Genomic DNA, 15,128 nt, shown 5'->3' with positions numbered 1-15,128 from the left:
TGGACACAATGCCTCCATTATGCTTATCTGTATTGCCTCATGCTACCAAATGTCCTCTATACTTATAAGGTGTCAAATCTCCAGTCAAGGTATTAGACATGTCATTTCAAGATCCAGTTATATTAATGACTTCTGGTGATCCTTAGCACACTGGAGACCAGCTAGTTAGCCATGACCTTTGGATCACCTGAAAATTTACTGACCGTGGAAACTTTATTGCTAAGTATTTTCTGACACATGACCTTGGCTGACACCTACTCCCCACCCCCAACATCTTTTCCTTTCTCCTCCTTCATTAGGGCTTTTCTACCACATCACTTAAATCAGATGCTTCCCTCCAATGTCATGGTCAATACCAGGATCAAAATATACCACAGAAAGAATTGCCTGAATAGCCAACACTGGTTTTAGCAATCCAAAAGTCTCCCTCGTGTGTCTGTTACTTAATATTTTACTTTCTATGTAGGAAAAAAAAAAACCTTTGTATTAGTTGTCCCATTACTACATTACTCTGGCCAATGTACATGCCCTAATGCTGTATTTTCTAGGCTGATTTAGGGTCCCAAATGGAAGATAGTCCAGTCAAATCTTTGAAACATATTTATCTATAAGTACCTAACACAGTATAGACCTGATTCGTTTACTGCGATTTATAATTTATCATTTCTAGATTTTAGGTTTCACTATGTTCCAACTAGAACTATTTTTAAGAGTTTCTGTTCAGAAATTAAATTAGATGTTTTTAAGTAAACTAAATTGACCATGACTTGACTTCTTTTGAAAAAGAACTCAGAATTTTTCATTCACATTCAAGACTGACATCTTCTACCTTCTCTTAGACATATTTAATACCATCTGGTTTGTTATGCCAAAATATTGCAGCAACATTTGACTCCAAGGAAATACAACAGACTCAGAAATCAGAAATGTAAAAAATGTGTCCACAGTCCCTGTTTCCTTCAGTGTAATGAAGTCCAGTGCATATCTTTGTAGTTTTAGGTCTGAGAAGACATGTATTTAGTAAATTGTGCTAGGTGGACTTGATTCATCAAAATGCTGTTGGAGGGAATAGACCTAGCATATTACTGAACTGTCCAACTATCCGAAGAGTTGAGTAGATAACAAGAAGGCTTTCAACAAAGTAATTTACAAACACAAGTCTTACACCATTTGGATTGCTGATGCCTGGGAAATGATCTCTGTATTCCCTTGGCTCTCAATCCTTCTAATAAGCCAAAATCATTGGCCTATCGTTATAAATTAAAAAGTAAGAGTACTTTATGGCACTCACAGAAAAGCCTAACCAAAACACACAACATTTAATTCATTCCTAAATTTCCTGATTGATTTTGTATAAAGTCACTTATGGAGACTGATTTCTGTTACTTTTGGATTTTAGGGGGAATAACTTCAACATAGTATTTTCCACATTCTAACCATTTTTTTTTCAGCCCTAAGATAGGGAATGCTCATGGTCAACAAATTCAGGAAAAGAATTAAGTTACTAGAGAAATTTGCAGCTAGCACTTTTGACACAGTAATGCAAAAAAACTAACAAACCATAAGTGGTGTATATCTTTCTACTCAATCACCACCTGCACAGGATTTTTATAGTCTTTGCCGTTCATCCAGCTGGCATACTCATTGTCTAGCATTGGTACATTACTCTTTTTAGCACAGGTACAATACACCTATAAGAATTTTTTTTAAAAAAAGAATCTGAGGTATTCTCAGATTTTATCATTCCCCTGAGAAGTCTTTTATACCATCTGACTCTAATCTCAAGTTAGTGATAACTTGCAGTGTTGGACTTACCACTTTTTGTATAAACAAGCCTTCTGGGCCTAGCATCAGGCATATCATTTATCTAACGGTTTTGTAGCAACCTGACACTTTTAGCACACCTTTGGAGCCAAGAACCCATAAATGCTGGAAAATATTCATCTATATGTATCATTCTTTGTCAAAGATGACACTAGTGGGAACCTCTTCAACAGAACTGAGGAAAAAAGATCAAGCAAAGTAGCCTGCACTCTGCTGTCTCTTCTTAATTATTAATCTTCCAAATGCCAAATGTTGTCTTAAGAGGGCAATTAAGAAAGCTGAGATATGGAGGAACAGAATGACCTATGTAGACTAGATATTCAATGAATATTTGCTGATTAAGTAAAGAGATGCTCTAAGAGAGAGAAACAAGAGGTATTTGTTTCCTAATGCTACCCTAACAAAGTACCACAAACTGGGTAGCTTAAAACAACAGAAACTTACTGTCTCACAGTTCTGGAGGCTGGAAGTTCAAAATCAAATTGTCAACATGCTTTCTCTCACACTCTAGGTAGAATCCTTGCCTCTTTATAGCTTCTGCTGGTACTCTTCAAATTTTAATGTTCCTTAGCTTCCAGCTACCTCTCTACCTCTAACGTCATATAGTCTTCTTCCAGCTACCTCTCTACCTCTAACATCATATAGTCTTCTTCCTTGTGTCCTTCCTTCCATCTCTATTTTCACATGGTATTTTCTTCTTTTAAGGATGCCAGTCACATTGGATCAGGGCTCATCCTGATCACCTCACTTGATTATTTCTACAAAGACCCTAACTCCAAGGTCACATGCACAAGCAGTGGGAGTTAGGACTTCGACATATCTTTTTAGGAGACACAGTTCTCTACCCACAACACAAGAGTAGAGAAAATGAACACAGAATAGCAATATTGCTTAGAACACTTCTGAAAATAATTCTGAATTATTTTAACTACAGTAATGCTTTCTTAACCCATGCATTTAGGTTGAATCATTTAAGTGTTTCCTCTGTCGTCTTTTTCTCCTGACTTTCCACCCCTCAGGTAATTTTTTCCACTTGCTACTGGCAATGTTTTCTAATCACTACAACCAATGGTCATTATTTTCCACCTATTTACATTTTCTTCAGCTTTATAGATCTTCTCATCACTCACTTCTCATTACCACAGTGCTTATTTTTTTGTTCTCCATAGCAAAGGGGTATCTAATTTGAAGCACAAAATGAAGGATCACACCTGTATTTTTGCATACATTAAAAATTATTATCTGACCCATCATGAGATATTTTCTAGTAATCCCAGTCCTGGTGGTAAAAATGCTATATAAATAATTCTATACAAAAGCCAATCACTTGGGTAGTTGTCTTTTACCTTGTCCTTTCTTCTGAATTTGGTACATACTTTTGCAACTACTTAGACATTTCAAAATTACTCCTTGAGCAAATATTAATTAAAATCCTGCATGCCCAAAGTCAGACTTGCCATCTGCACTTCAAAACTCATTTCTCATTTCCTGAGCAGTATAATTCCATTAGTGGCAAACATTTTCTTCTAAATAAAGCAAATGAGAAAGTTCAAAGCCACTTTGGACTCCTTTGTCCTCAACATTCAATTTGTCCCCAAATCATGTCATTCTCTCTCTAAATCTTTTTCTACCTTACTCAACTGCATACTCATCACCTGGGCCTCTTTTTATAGGTTGTTACAATTGTGTAGATCTTCATTCTCCTACATCACCATAAGCTTTTTGGTGACAGAAATCATACTGGAATCACCCACAAGGAAAAGATCAGCGTCACGCACATAGAGTATTAAATTAACTGAGATGCACCTCACTGGGGCAAAAAGAAACTGAAGATACAAGAAGATGTAAGTTGTTCTGAAAGATTTTTAATAACAGAAGCTATTTAGAAGAGTGATGTTATGGGGCGCCTGGGTGCAAAGTTGCTTAAGTGTCCAAGTCTTGGTTTTGGCTCAGGTTGTGATCTTAGGGTCATGAGATCGAGCCCCACACTGGGCTCCACACTCAGCAAAGAGTCTGCCTGAGATTCTCTCCCTCTCCCTGCCCCTTCCACTTGTGCATGCTCTCTTGCTCTCTCTCTCTCAAATAAGTAAGTAAATCTTTAAAAGAGTGATGTTATGCCACTTAGCACCCTTCTTCCACTACTCTTACCCCAACTGTCTTTTGAAAATAATAATTCTGCTCACATAATCTTTTCTATACTTCCCTAAGGTACCTTATGATCACAGAAGTGTCAGTTTTGAAATCTCGAATGGTTGAATAGTCCTATTACTGTTATTCTGGCCATTAAGTAATGAAAGCAGCTGCTGAAATCCACTATTTGGCTAATCAGTTATTGCTCTATTAGCCAGAAAACTATTATCTTCATAAAGCTATAAGTTTGTTCAGTGGACTCAAGAAAACTGTCACAAATAATACCAAAAATGTCTGAGTTTTTGGCAAACTTTGAAAATGACCCACTGCAAGATCAATCTTAATGTGTCACACGGGCAGCCAAAAATGGGCAATTTGCAATAAAGTATTTTTACATATTTTTAAAATTAATTTTAACCTTATACCTTTATCTTTTCAGGTGTCCTTGATATGTGTCTCTGAATGTTTGACTATATTCTACACTTTAAATATTAATTGAGGACATCTGACATGTTTCAGAACTTCTTTAAGTCTCTAAGATTTATTTTACAACCTCTTTCTTACCAAGCAATCTAGCTGGAAAGGAATGCTAGATGGAGTATTTTGTCATCGATGTGATAACAAACAAATACCCGAGTGAGACAAATGACAGAATAAAATATTTTCAGGAAACACGTTGCCCACAACAGTCTACGCTGGCTTGCTTTCCTTACCATTTTAAATGTCACCTAATCTGTTTCTCTATGTAAGAAGCTCAGCAATACATTATTTAGCTCAACTCAATAATTACATTCAAATGGCAATTTAAACCTTTGAAAGAACTTTTGCATGTTTATTTTACTATTAAAACTCCTATCAGAGTTAAATCAGGATATCAGAGCTACAAGCTATACAGAAATAAGTTTTATATAGGAATCAAAGTCTACACAAAAGTGATAGGAGCTGGGCAAATGAAGGTCTGGAAGTGGGAAATAAGAGGACTGAGTAGAAAGTAATCATTAATCATGTCAGCAAGAAGTGCCAGCTCACATGACAGGAGGGAACTTTAGGGAAATTCAACAACTATGCAGATTCTATGATCTACATCTTCTGTGGAAATGTCTACTTTGGGGAAGTTTCTGCCTCTGTGGAAATCATATTTGTGGGCCTGGAACCTGGTGCCTTGTAGGAGGCTTGGGGACCATTGTTGATCAGCAGGGCCAGTAGCCAGGGAGATGAGCTGAATGCAAAGCAGGAGGAGAACAACATCCTGGTACTCACCAAACACCTTTGTGTTTGTCCATCACTACCTTTGTCTCTCCCAATCTTCCAAAATATCTCTGCTTCACTTCTGTGTTCCAAATTTCATGTGAGTTTCTTTTTTGATTCACAGTAAGTTAGAACCATGCAGGAGAGGTGATGCAGGTAAATGTAGTTCTCCACCCTGGACAGAAGTAGAGATGCCAAGTTGGTGCTATTGTGTTAAGATGTCAGAATCAGATTTTATTACCCCATTCTTAGATCAAGAAATTGAGACATGGTTTGTGATGGGGTTTGGGGCAGGCTGCTCTAGAATGCGCCATTTTGACATGTGGATTATTTGAGTTAAAGGCAATCAAGGCCTGACAGACTCAAGAAGACCTTTTTAGCTCCCCCTTAACTACCTAAAAGAATTTAAATAGGGAGCCTATACCTGGAAGAGGGCTATTACCAAAGATAACTTTTATTTTTACACAAGAAAGACTTATCCATATGGCATGGCAAATATTTGTCTACCAAACATTTGTTCTTCCCATTTCCTGTGATTTGTATTTCTTCCTTTTGGAAACCCACACCCCCACCCTTCCTCCTTAACTCTTGAGGGCATATAAGCCTCAATTGCCTATCTTTGACCTCTCCTGTCTATGTGAAGCTCCCATAAATACAAAATTAAATTTGTTTTTCTCCTGTTAATTTGTCTTATTTCCATTTAATTAGTAGGCCAACCAAAGAACCTAGAAGGAAAGAAGGGAAAAGTTTTCCTCTCCTACTCTTGTTTAAACTTACTTGGCTAATAAAGATAGATTCGTTTAAACAGTACTTCATGAAAGAAAAAATCTAAATGCTAATAAGCATATTTTATATCAATGATTTTTAAAAATCTGATGTCACTATATACCAAAAGTAGAAAAAATTAAAAATTCTGACAATACCAAGTATTGTCGAGGAACAGGTGCGACTTTGGAAAACAGTTTTCTATTTTCTGATAAAACCAAAGTTACCCTCTCCTATGTCTCAACAATCCCTCCCATACATATACTCTAGTAAACATAGGAACACCAGTGTATATATATATAAATGTTCACAGCAGGATTATTTGTATTAAACTAAAATTGGAAATGACCCAAATGTCCATTTACAAAAGAATAAATAAATTGACATCCTCATCAATAGAATACTGCACAGCAAGGAAAATTAATGGATTAGAGTTATATAGGAAGAGCATGGATTAATCTATAAACATGATAATAAAATAATCCTTGGGCTTTTTTAGAGCTTAGATGTTTTACCCTCAGACTCTGTGCAGTAATAAAATAAACATAATGCTCAATGTTTGTGCAATTCAACATCTTATTTTAAAAATATAGGACAAAAGACATCTTTGAATCAATGCATTTTCATGATTCACAAAATTATCACTAACCTCACAAATCTGCACAATGGGTCTCCTCTCATGTGGCTCAGCTGTTTAAAAGCAGGTCAAATCGATTTTGGTCCTTACACATCCAATGAAATGCCTTATAAACCAAAGTAGAAAGTACTAAATGAAATTCCTTTTAAAGTCCTATTCTCAATCCCAAATGGCTGTATGGTAGGTAGTACTGAAACAAAGTATACATATTCTCTCCAGACATACAGGGAATAATCATAAGAATTGACTCCAGTTTTGCTGTGCCACCTGGAGGCACTTTACTGAGTCAGTGTACCCATTCTCCATCCGTTAGCACCCTCCTCAGCAGAACTGCCCTCAGCTGATGAGAGTCACTTTGCCTTAAGATGACTGGGACATGACATCCCACCCTAAGCGTCAGGGTGGCTGGCCCATATAAGGATGTAACAGCCCCCTTGTCTTTGGGAAGGACAACTTCTATGATAACATTCACACTCCAGAGCTCCTGTGGGATTAGGCTAAGGTTATACTTCTCCTGAAACACAACTTTGCTTGGCTTCCTCTTCTCTATTAGGCTTCCCTCACTCCTTTATAGGTTTCTCTAGAGAACACTCCCTCTGTAAAAAACTTGTACAAGAATCGCATGCTTCTAGAAATCTTACCAAAGACAGCTGGTATCAGAGTAGACCTAATGGGGATAGAGAATGTAAAGTTGGATAAGGGAGAATTTTTTTGAGACCCTCGCACTGTTCTTCAATTTAATAATATGGGAAGAGATTCTCAAGTTGGTTTAAATATGCTGATGGGATGGCTCTTCAAAGCTTGAAAAAAGGGAAGCCTGTAAACCCACATTACATGTATGCCAGAATTGCTGTGACAGGCTGTGGAGGAAGAAATCAACAGGCTCAGAGAAGTAGGCATGCTAGAACAGAACTACCATATAATCAAAAAACCCACCAGCTGACTATGTTCCTGGAGACATCCAGAAAACACTCCCTTGCCAAGGCAAAAAGGAATGCTCAAAATAGGGGTCACCAGCATTAGTGAAAACTTTCTCTGCAGACCAGCACTGATAGTCAGAGACACTGTTGTAGAACTGGGCTCCTTAGCAGCAATAGGGATAAAAGGAATCCAAACTAGGAAAAGCCAAAAGGTAGCACTTAACCCTCATAGATGAGGTGGACATAATTACTCAAAATGGAGAACAAATTGAAATGGCAGCCAGGAGATCCTGACTCAAAGGGATTTATAGATATGGTTCACATACCATTCTTACCTATTCCTAGAGGCAAGAAGTTGGATAGCCAACAGGAGTATTGCATACATAATTAAAAAAAAATCAAGAAAGGATGAGCCGAAGGCTGCTATCTGGCCTCCATGAAAAGTCACAATCCCTTGTCCCACCTCCAGACCTAAGCCAGCTCTCTTACCCCGAGCCCCTCTACTGAAAAAGAGCCTGTTCCCCTTGAGGAAGGCCCTGGAACACTGTAGCCAAGACACAAAGTAGTGATTCCTCCAGACTTTCCATCAAAGAGCCATCTAGCTCTTTCAATTTATTTAAATAGCCCCATATGAATTAAAGAAATTAAAATTTTTTATTTTATTTAAATTCAATTAATTAACATATAGTGTATTATTAGTATCAGATGTAGAGTTCAGTGATTCATCAGTTGTATGTAACACCCATTGCTCATTACATCACATGCCTTCCTTAATGCCCATCACCCAGTTACCCCATCACCCCACCACCCTCCCCTCCAGCAACCTTTAGTTTGTTTCCTAGAGTCTCTTACGGTTTGTCTCCTTCTCTGATTTTGTCTTATTTTCCCTCCCTTCCCTATGATCCTCTGTTTTGTTTCTTAGATTCTACATATGAGTGAAATCATATAATTGTCTTTCTCTGACTGACTAATTCCGCTCAGCATAATACCCTCCAGTTCCATCCATGTCATTACAAATGGCAAGACTTCATTTTTTGATGGCTGAGTAATATTCCATTGTATATATATACCACATCTTCTTTATCCATTCATCTGTCAATGGACATCCAGGCTCTTCCCATAGTTTGGCAATTGCATCCATTGCTGCTATAAACCTTGCAGTGCAGGTGCCCCTTCGGATCACTATGTTTGTATCTTTTGGCTAAATACCTAGTAATGAAACTGCCATGTCATAGGGTAGCTCAATTTTTAACCTCTTGAGGAACCTCCATAATGTTTTCCAGAGTGACTGTACCAGCTTACGTTCCCACCAGCAGTGTAAGAGGGGTTCCCTTTCTCTACATCCTTGCCAACATTTGTTGTTTCCTGATTTGTTAATTTCAGCCATCCTGACTGGCGTCAGGTGGTATCTGATTGTGGTTTTGATTTGTATTTCCCTGATGCGGGTGATGTTGAGCATTTTTTCATGTGTCTGTTGGACATTTATATGTCTTGTTTGGGGAAATGTCTGTTCATGTCTTCTGCCCATTTCCTGACTACATTCTTTGTTTTTTGGATGTTGAGTGTGATAAGTTCTTTATAGATTTTAGATACTAGCCCTTTATCTGATAAGACATTTGCAAATATCTTCTTCTATTCTGTTGGTTCTCTTTTGGTCTTGTTGACTGTTTCCCTTTCTGTGCAAAAGCTTTTTATCTTGATGAAGTCCCAATAGTTCATTTTTGTTTTTGTTTCCCTTGCCTTTGGAGACATGTCTAGCAAGAACTTGCTGTGACTGAGGTCACAGATGTTGCTGCCTGTGTTCTCCTCTAGGATTTGGATGGATTCCTATCTCATATTTAGGTCTTTCATCCATTCTGTTTATTGTTGTGTACGGTGTAAGAAAATGTTCCAGTTTCATTCTTCTACATGTGGCTGTCCAATTTTCCCAACACCATTTGTTGAAGAGACTGTCTTTTTTCCATTGGATGTTCTTTCCTGCTTTGTCGAAGATCAGTTGACCATAGAGTTGAGAGTCCATTTCTGGGTTCTCTATTCTGTTTCATTGGTCTATGTGTCTGTGTCTGTGCCAGTACCATACTGTCTTGATGATTTCAGCTTTGTAATGGAGCTTGAAGTCCAGAATTGTGACACCACCAGCTTTGGTTTTCTTTTTCAACATTCCTTTGGCTATTCAGGGTCTTTTCTGGTTCCACACAAATTTTAGGATTGTTTGTTCCAGCTCCATGGAAAATGTTTATGGTATTTGGTAGGGATTGCATTGAACGTATAGATTGCTCTGGGTAGCCTAGATATTTTAACAATATTTTTCTTCCAATCCATGAGCATGGTATGTTTTTCCATGTCTTTGTGTCTTCCTCAATTTCTTTCATAAGTGTTCTATAGTTTTCAGAGTACAGATCCTTTACCTCTTTGGTTAGGTTTATTCTTAGGTATCTTATGGTTTTTGGTCAATTGTAAATGGGATCAACTCCTTAATTCCTCTTTCTTCTGTTTCATTGTTAGTGTATAGAAATGCAACTGATTTCTGTGCATTGATTTTATATCCTGCCATTTTGCTGAATTCCTGTATGAGTTCTAGCAAGAAATTAAATTTATTTTTAAAATCCTTTCATTTACCAGTGGCTTCCCTGGTGAATATTACCAAACATTTAAGGAAGAAATGATACCAATTTTACACAAATTTTTCCAGAAAATTGAAGAGGAGAGAATACTTCCCAAATATCAAAACCAAAAACTAATAACCAAGGGGTCAAAATACCATTAAAGCCCTGCCCCCATTAGAGTAGAGATCTGTGGAAGTTGGGAAATAAATGGATTCCTGGACTAAGGTGAATCTACAATGAGTCCACTGAGTCCACAGACATACCCAGTGCTATTTTCTGAGTTCCCAAATGTATAATTGGACTGGCCATACTCAGACACTGACACTACCCTAATAGAGATTCCTTTGTCCATGAATACAACTACTATACAAATGAAGGTAAAGTGGAGACCCCTGAAATTGCCACTCCCCAATCTCACCTAAGACAGTGAAACAAAAATATACTACATCCTAGGTAGAACAGTAGACATTAGCATCATCCTCAATGGAGTAAGCAATGCAGAAGTGATAGTGCCATCATATTCCCATTTAATTCATCAGTCTGTCCTCTGCAAATGATCCAGCAGTCTGGACCATAGCATATGACAATTAACTAATGCCACCTTAAACTAAGAAGAAGCTTCAACTGCAGTTAATGTACCAGATGTGATGTCATTATGAGTAGATTTTTAACATAGCCTCTGGTATGTCCAAATTGATCTGGCAGATATGTCTTTTCCATTCCCATCAGGTAGGAGAATCAAAAATTGGATGAACAATACTATGCATTCACAGCTTCATTCTAGGGCTATTTACTCTCCTGTTTTGGGTCACAATATTCTCTTCTTTATCATGAGCAAGAAAAAACTAAAGAAAAAAAAGGAAGTGGGGCACGTAGGTGGCTCAGTCGGTTGGACATCTGACTGTCGATTTCAGCTAAAGTCATGATCTCATGTATTGTGAGATTTAGCCTGCTGTCCAGCTCCATACTCAGTGTGGAGTCTGCTTGGGATTTTCTCTCTCCCTCTCCCTCAGCCCCTCCTCTTCTCATGTGCACTTTCTCTTTCTCTAGAATAAATAAATAAATCTTTAAAAAAAGAAAGAAAAAGAAAAAAAAGAACTATGGGTTGTCTTATCTTTTTCTTTCCTTCTATGTCATTGTATTATGATTATAGTGGTTGCCTAACACAAGAAAGTAACATTAAAAAGAAAGGATATGAGAGACTATGGACTCTGAGAAACAAACTAAGGGTTCTAGAGGGGAGGGGGGTAGAGGGATGGGTTAGCCTGGTGATGGGTATTAAAGAGGGCACATTCTGCATGGAGCACTGGGTGTTATAGGCAAACAATGAATCATGGAACACTACATCAAAAACTAATGATGTAATGTATGGTGATTAACATAACATAATAATAAAAAAATAAAAATAAATAAACAAAAAGAAAGGATATGATAGGTTTCCTTGGTTGCTCATTTTTCTTAGAAAACTATTACCTTCTTTCTGCATTAGAAGTAAGCTCTGGGGGGGGTGTGCGTAGGTGGCTCAGTCAGTTGAGCATCTGCCTTCAGCTCAGGTCATGATTTCAGGGTCCTGGGATCGAGCCCTGGGTCAAGCTCTCTGATCAGCGGGTAGTCTGCTTCTCCCTCTCACTCTCCCTCTGTGCTCTCCCTCCCTCCCTCTCTCTATCAAATAAATAAAATCTTTAAAAAACAAAAAAAGAAGTAAGCTCTGGTACAAACAGAAAGCATGGCCACTTGGAGCTGTCAGCACCTTCCCTACTTACTCAGCTTTTGATGTATCATGCTTACCTTGTACCCATGTTGAGTTTCACTGAACTCCCATGTGTCCTGTGTCCCCCAGAACTCCCTGCTTATGGAACATCACAAAACACTATATGCAGTGGACTTGTATATTGCATTTATTTCCTCTGCTCACACACATATTCCATTGTTCCATCAGACTTTACTTACAACACATAAGTGCAAAGATAAAATTTTTAAGAATTCCGAAATGGCAACAGAGCATTAAACCAAGCACAAGGCCCTTCTGAGCATTGGAACCTCATGCAACTGCACAGGTCACACTCCCCTGAATCCAGCCTTGTCAGAATGATGTTTTGTGTGGAAATTTTATAGAATGAATGCATGAATGAATCTCACAAAAAAGAAAAAAAAGGAAAGAAATTCAGATTGATAGAATGATGAGTTTTTTTCATCTATCAAGTTATCAAATGTATTTTTTCAATGATAACACCTGTAGGGGTGAAGGTACGGCTAAAGTGGGAATTATTAGACCACATTGGCAGACTGTTTCTACTTTTCTGCTGTAAAGATTCTTAGCAGCGTTCACATTCTTTAACATAGCAATTCTATTTATGGAAATCTAATCTAAGGAAATATTTCAAAGTTTCAAACAGATGTATATTTAATCATGTTTATTGTAGCATTATTTTTAAGAAGGGAAAATTGGAAACATCCTTAATGCCTAGAGTGGCAGACTAATTAGAAAAAGTTTAATATTTTTATGTGAAAAATATTAGGTCATCATATAAAGCATCTGTACGACAAATATTTGTTGCAAAAAAAATTTCTTGCTATGTAAAATACCTCATAATACTATTTAATGAAAGGATAGAAAATTATTATAATTATGTTTTAATACATAAATATACATAATAAAATATAGAAATACTGTATATAATAAAATAAATAATATTTATTATGACTAAATATTTATTTATTAAAACAGAATTATATATTATACATAATATATATTATATATTACATATATGTTTTAAAGACTAGAAGGAATTCAGGAGAACATTAATAGTGCTGTTCCTAGTAGTGTGATTACAATCAATTTAGCTTCTTTATATGTTTCCCACTTCTTCCTTGTAGCATCCTTAACTTCTTTTGAAATTAAAAAAAAAAACACATTAAACATCAATCAGAGGGAAAGCTTCAAACTAATTTTAAGCATTTTAGAGCTTTATTAATATTGTAGTATGCATTCACCTATGTCTGGTACATTTTTCATAATTTGTGTTTCTCTTTATCCTTTCAATTGCTTTGTGAAATCAATTGCTCTCAGCTCATGCTATCAAGCCTAAAAGAGGGAGATAAAATAGTGTGAAGGTAATAATGGTTATATGGACCAAAAAAAAAAAAAAAGAGCCAGACACTCAAACAGCCTGTACATTTGCTATTTTTACTTATGTACAGAACTGAAATTTCCATTGATCCTTGAGTCTTTAGCCCAACACTTCTTATCCTGTCTCTCTAGGAGATGAACTCTGGCACAACTGATACAGTCAGTACTTGAAACACTATAGAAATGGCCTCAAGGATGCTATTGCTGCTGTTGTATATAATTATTTCTTTTGAAGTTGTCATTATGTTTTCACAGAATTTTAAATAGTATTTATTCTTTTACATTTTCTAGTTTTGTTTATGTTTCATGGTTAGGAAAAAGATACATTCTATCAATATCATAAATTGATCAATACTTGAATATTCATGACAAAGATACACACACATACATTCTTAGTCATAGAAATCCAAATGGTTGCTTTCTGCCCATGGACAACCCTGAGTAGGCATCATTAAAGTCTCTCCTCCCACGGCCATCATGTCTAAGTCAGAGTCTCCCAAAGAACCTGAACAGCTAAAGAAGCTTTTCATCAGAGGTTTGAGCTTTGAAACAACTGACGAGAGTCTGAGGAACCATTCTGAGCAATGAGGGATGCTTACAGACTGCGTGGTCATGACAGATCCAAAACCAACCACTCCAGAAGCTCTGGGTTTGTCACATATGCCACCGTGGAGGAGATGGATGCAGCCGTGAATGCAAGGTCACACAAGATGGATGGAAGAGTTGTGGAACCAAAGAGGGCTGTCTCAAGAGAAGATTCTCAAAGACCTGGTGCCCACTTGACTGTGAAAAAGATTTGTGTTGGTGGCATTAAAGAAGACACTGGAGAACATCAGCTAAGAGATTATTTTTAACAGTATGGGAAAATTGAAGTGATCGAGATCATGACTGACCGAGGCAGTGGCAAAAAGAGAGGTTTTGCTGTTGTAACATTTGATGACCATGACTCTGTAGACAAGATGGTCATTCAAAAATCCCATACTGTGAATGGTCACAACTGTGAAGTAAGGAAAGCCCTATCTAAGCAAGAGATGGCTAGTGCTTAATCCAGCCAAAGAGGTCGAAGTGGTTCTGGAAACTTTGGTGGTGGTCGTGGAGGTGGTTCTGGTGGGAATGACAACTTTGGTCGTGGCGGGAACTTCAGTGGGCGAGGTGGCTTTGGTGGCAGTCACGGTGGTGGCGGATATGGTGGCCGTGGGGATGGCTATAACGGACTTGGTAATGATGGAAGCAGCTTTGGAGGTGGCGGAAGCTACAATGGTTTTTTGGCAATTACAACAATCTATCTTCAAATTTTGGACCCATGAAAGAAGGAAATTCTGGAGGCAGAAGCTCTGACCTCTGTGGTGGTGGAGGCCAATACTTTGCCAAACCATGAAACCAAGGTGGCTCTGGCAGTTCCAGTAGCATCAAGAGCTACGGCAGTGGCAGGTTTTCATGACTGCCAGGAAAAGGGCTTAGCAGGAGAGGAGAGCCAGAGAAGTGACAGGGAAGCTACAGGTTACAAGAGATTTGTGAACTCAGCCAAGCACAGTGGTGACAGGGCCTCGCTGCTACAAAGAAGACATGTTTTAGACAATACTCATGTGTATGGGCAAAGAACTCGACTGTATTTGTGACTAATTGTATAGCAGGTTTTTTTAGCTTCTGTTCTGTGGAAAGTATAAAGCATTCCAACAAAGGGTTTTAATGTAGATTTTTTTTTGCACCCATGCTGTTGATTGCTAAATGTAATAGTCTGATCATGACACTGAATAAATGTCTTTTATTTTATTTTATTTTATTTTAAATTTTATTATGTTATGTTAGTCACCATACAATACATCATTAGTTTTTGATGTGGTGCTCCACGATCCATCATTTTTGTA

At 37.5% G+C, this 15,128-nt stretch overlaps 1 pseudogene; it reads left to right on the top strand.

The window, feature by feature from the left end:
- The first annotated feature begins 13,737 nt into the window (after window positions 1-13,737).
- LOC113909955 lies at window positions 13,738-14,638 on the top strand (annotated as a pseudogene).
- Window positions 14,639-15,128: the final 490 nt, after the last annotated feature.

This window comes from Zalophus californianus, chromosome 6 (assembly GCF_009762305.2).
Source record: "Zalophus californianus isolate mZalCal1 chromosome 6, mZalCal1.pri.v2, whole genome shotgun sequence".
Classification (NCBI taxonomy): domain Eukaryota; kingdom Metazoa; phylum Chordata; class Mammalia; order Carnivora; family Otariidae; genus Zalophus; species Zalophus californianus.
The sequence above is the reverse complement of the archived record's forward strand: the minus strand, read 5'-3'. Positions and strand labels throughout refer to the sequence as shown.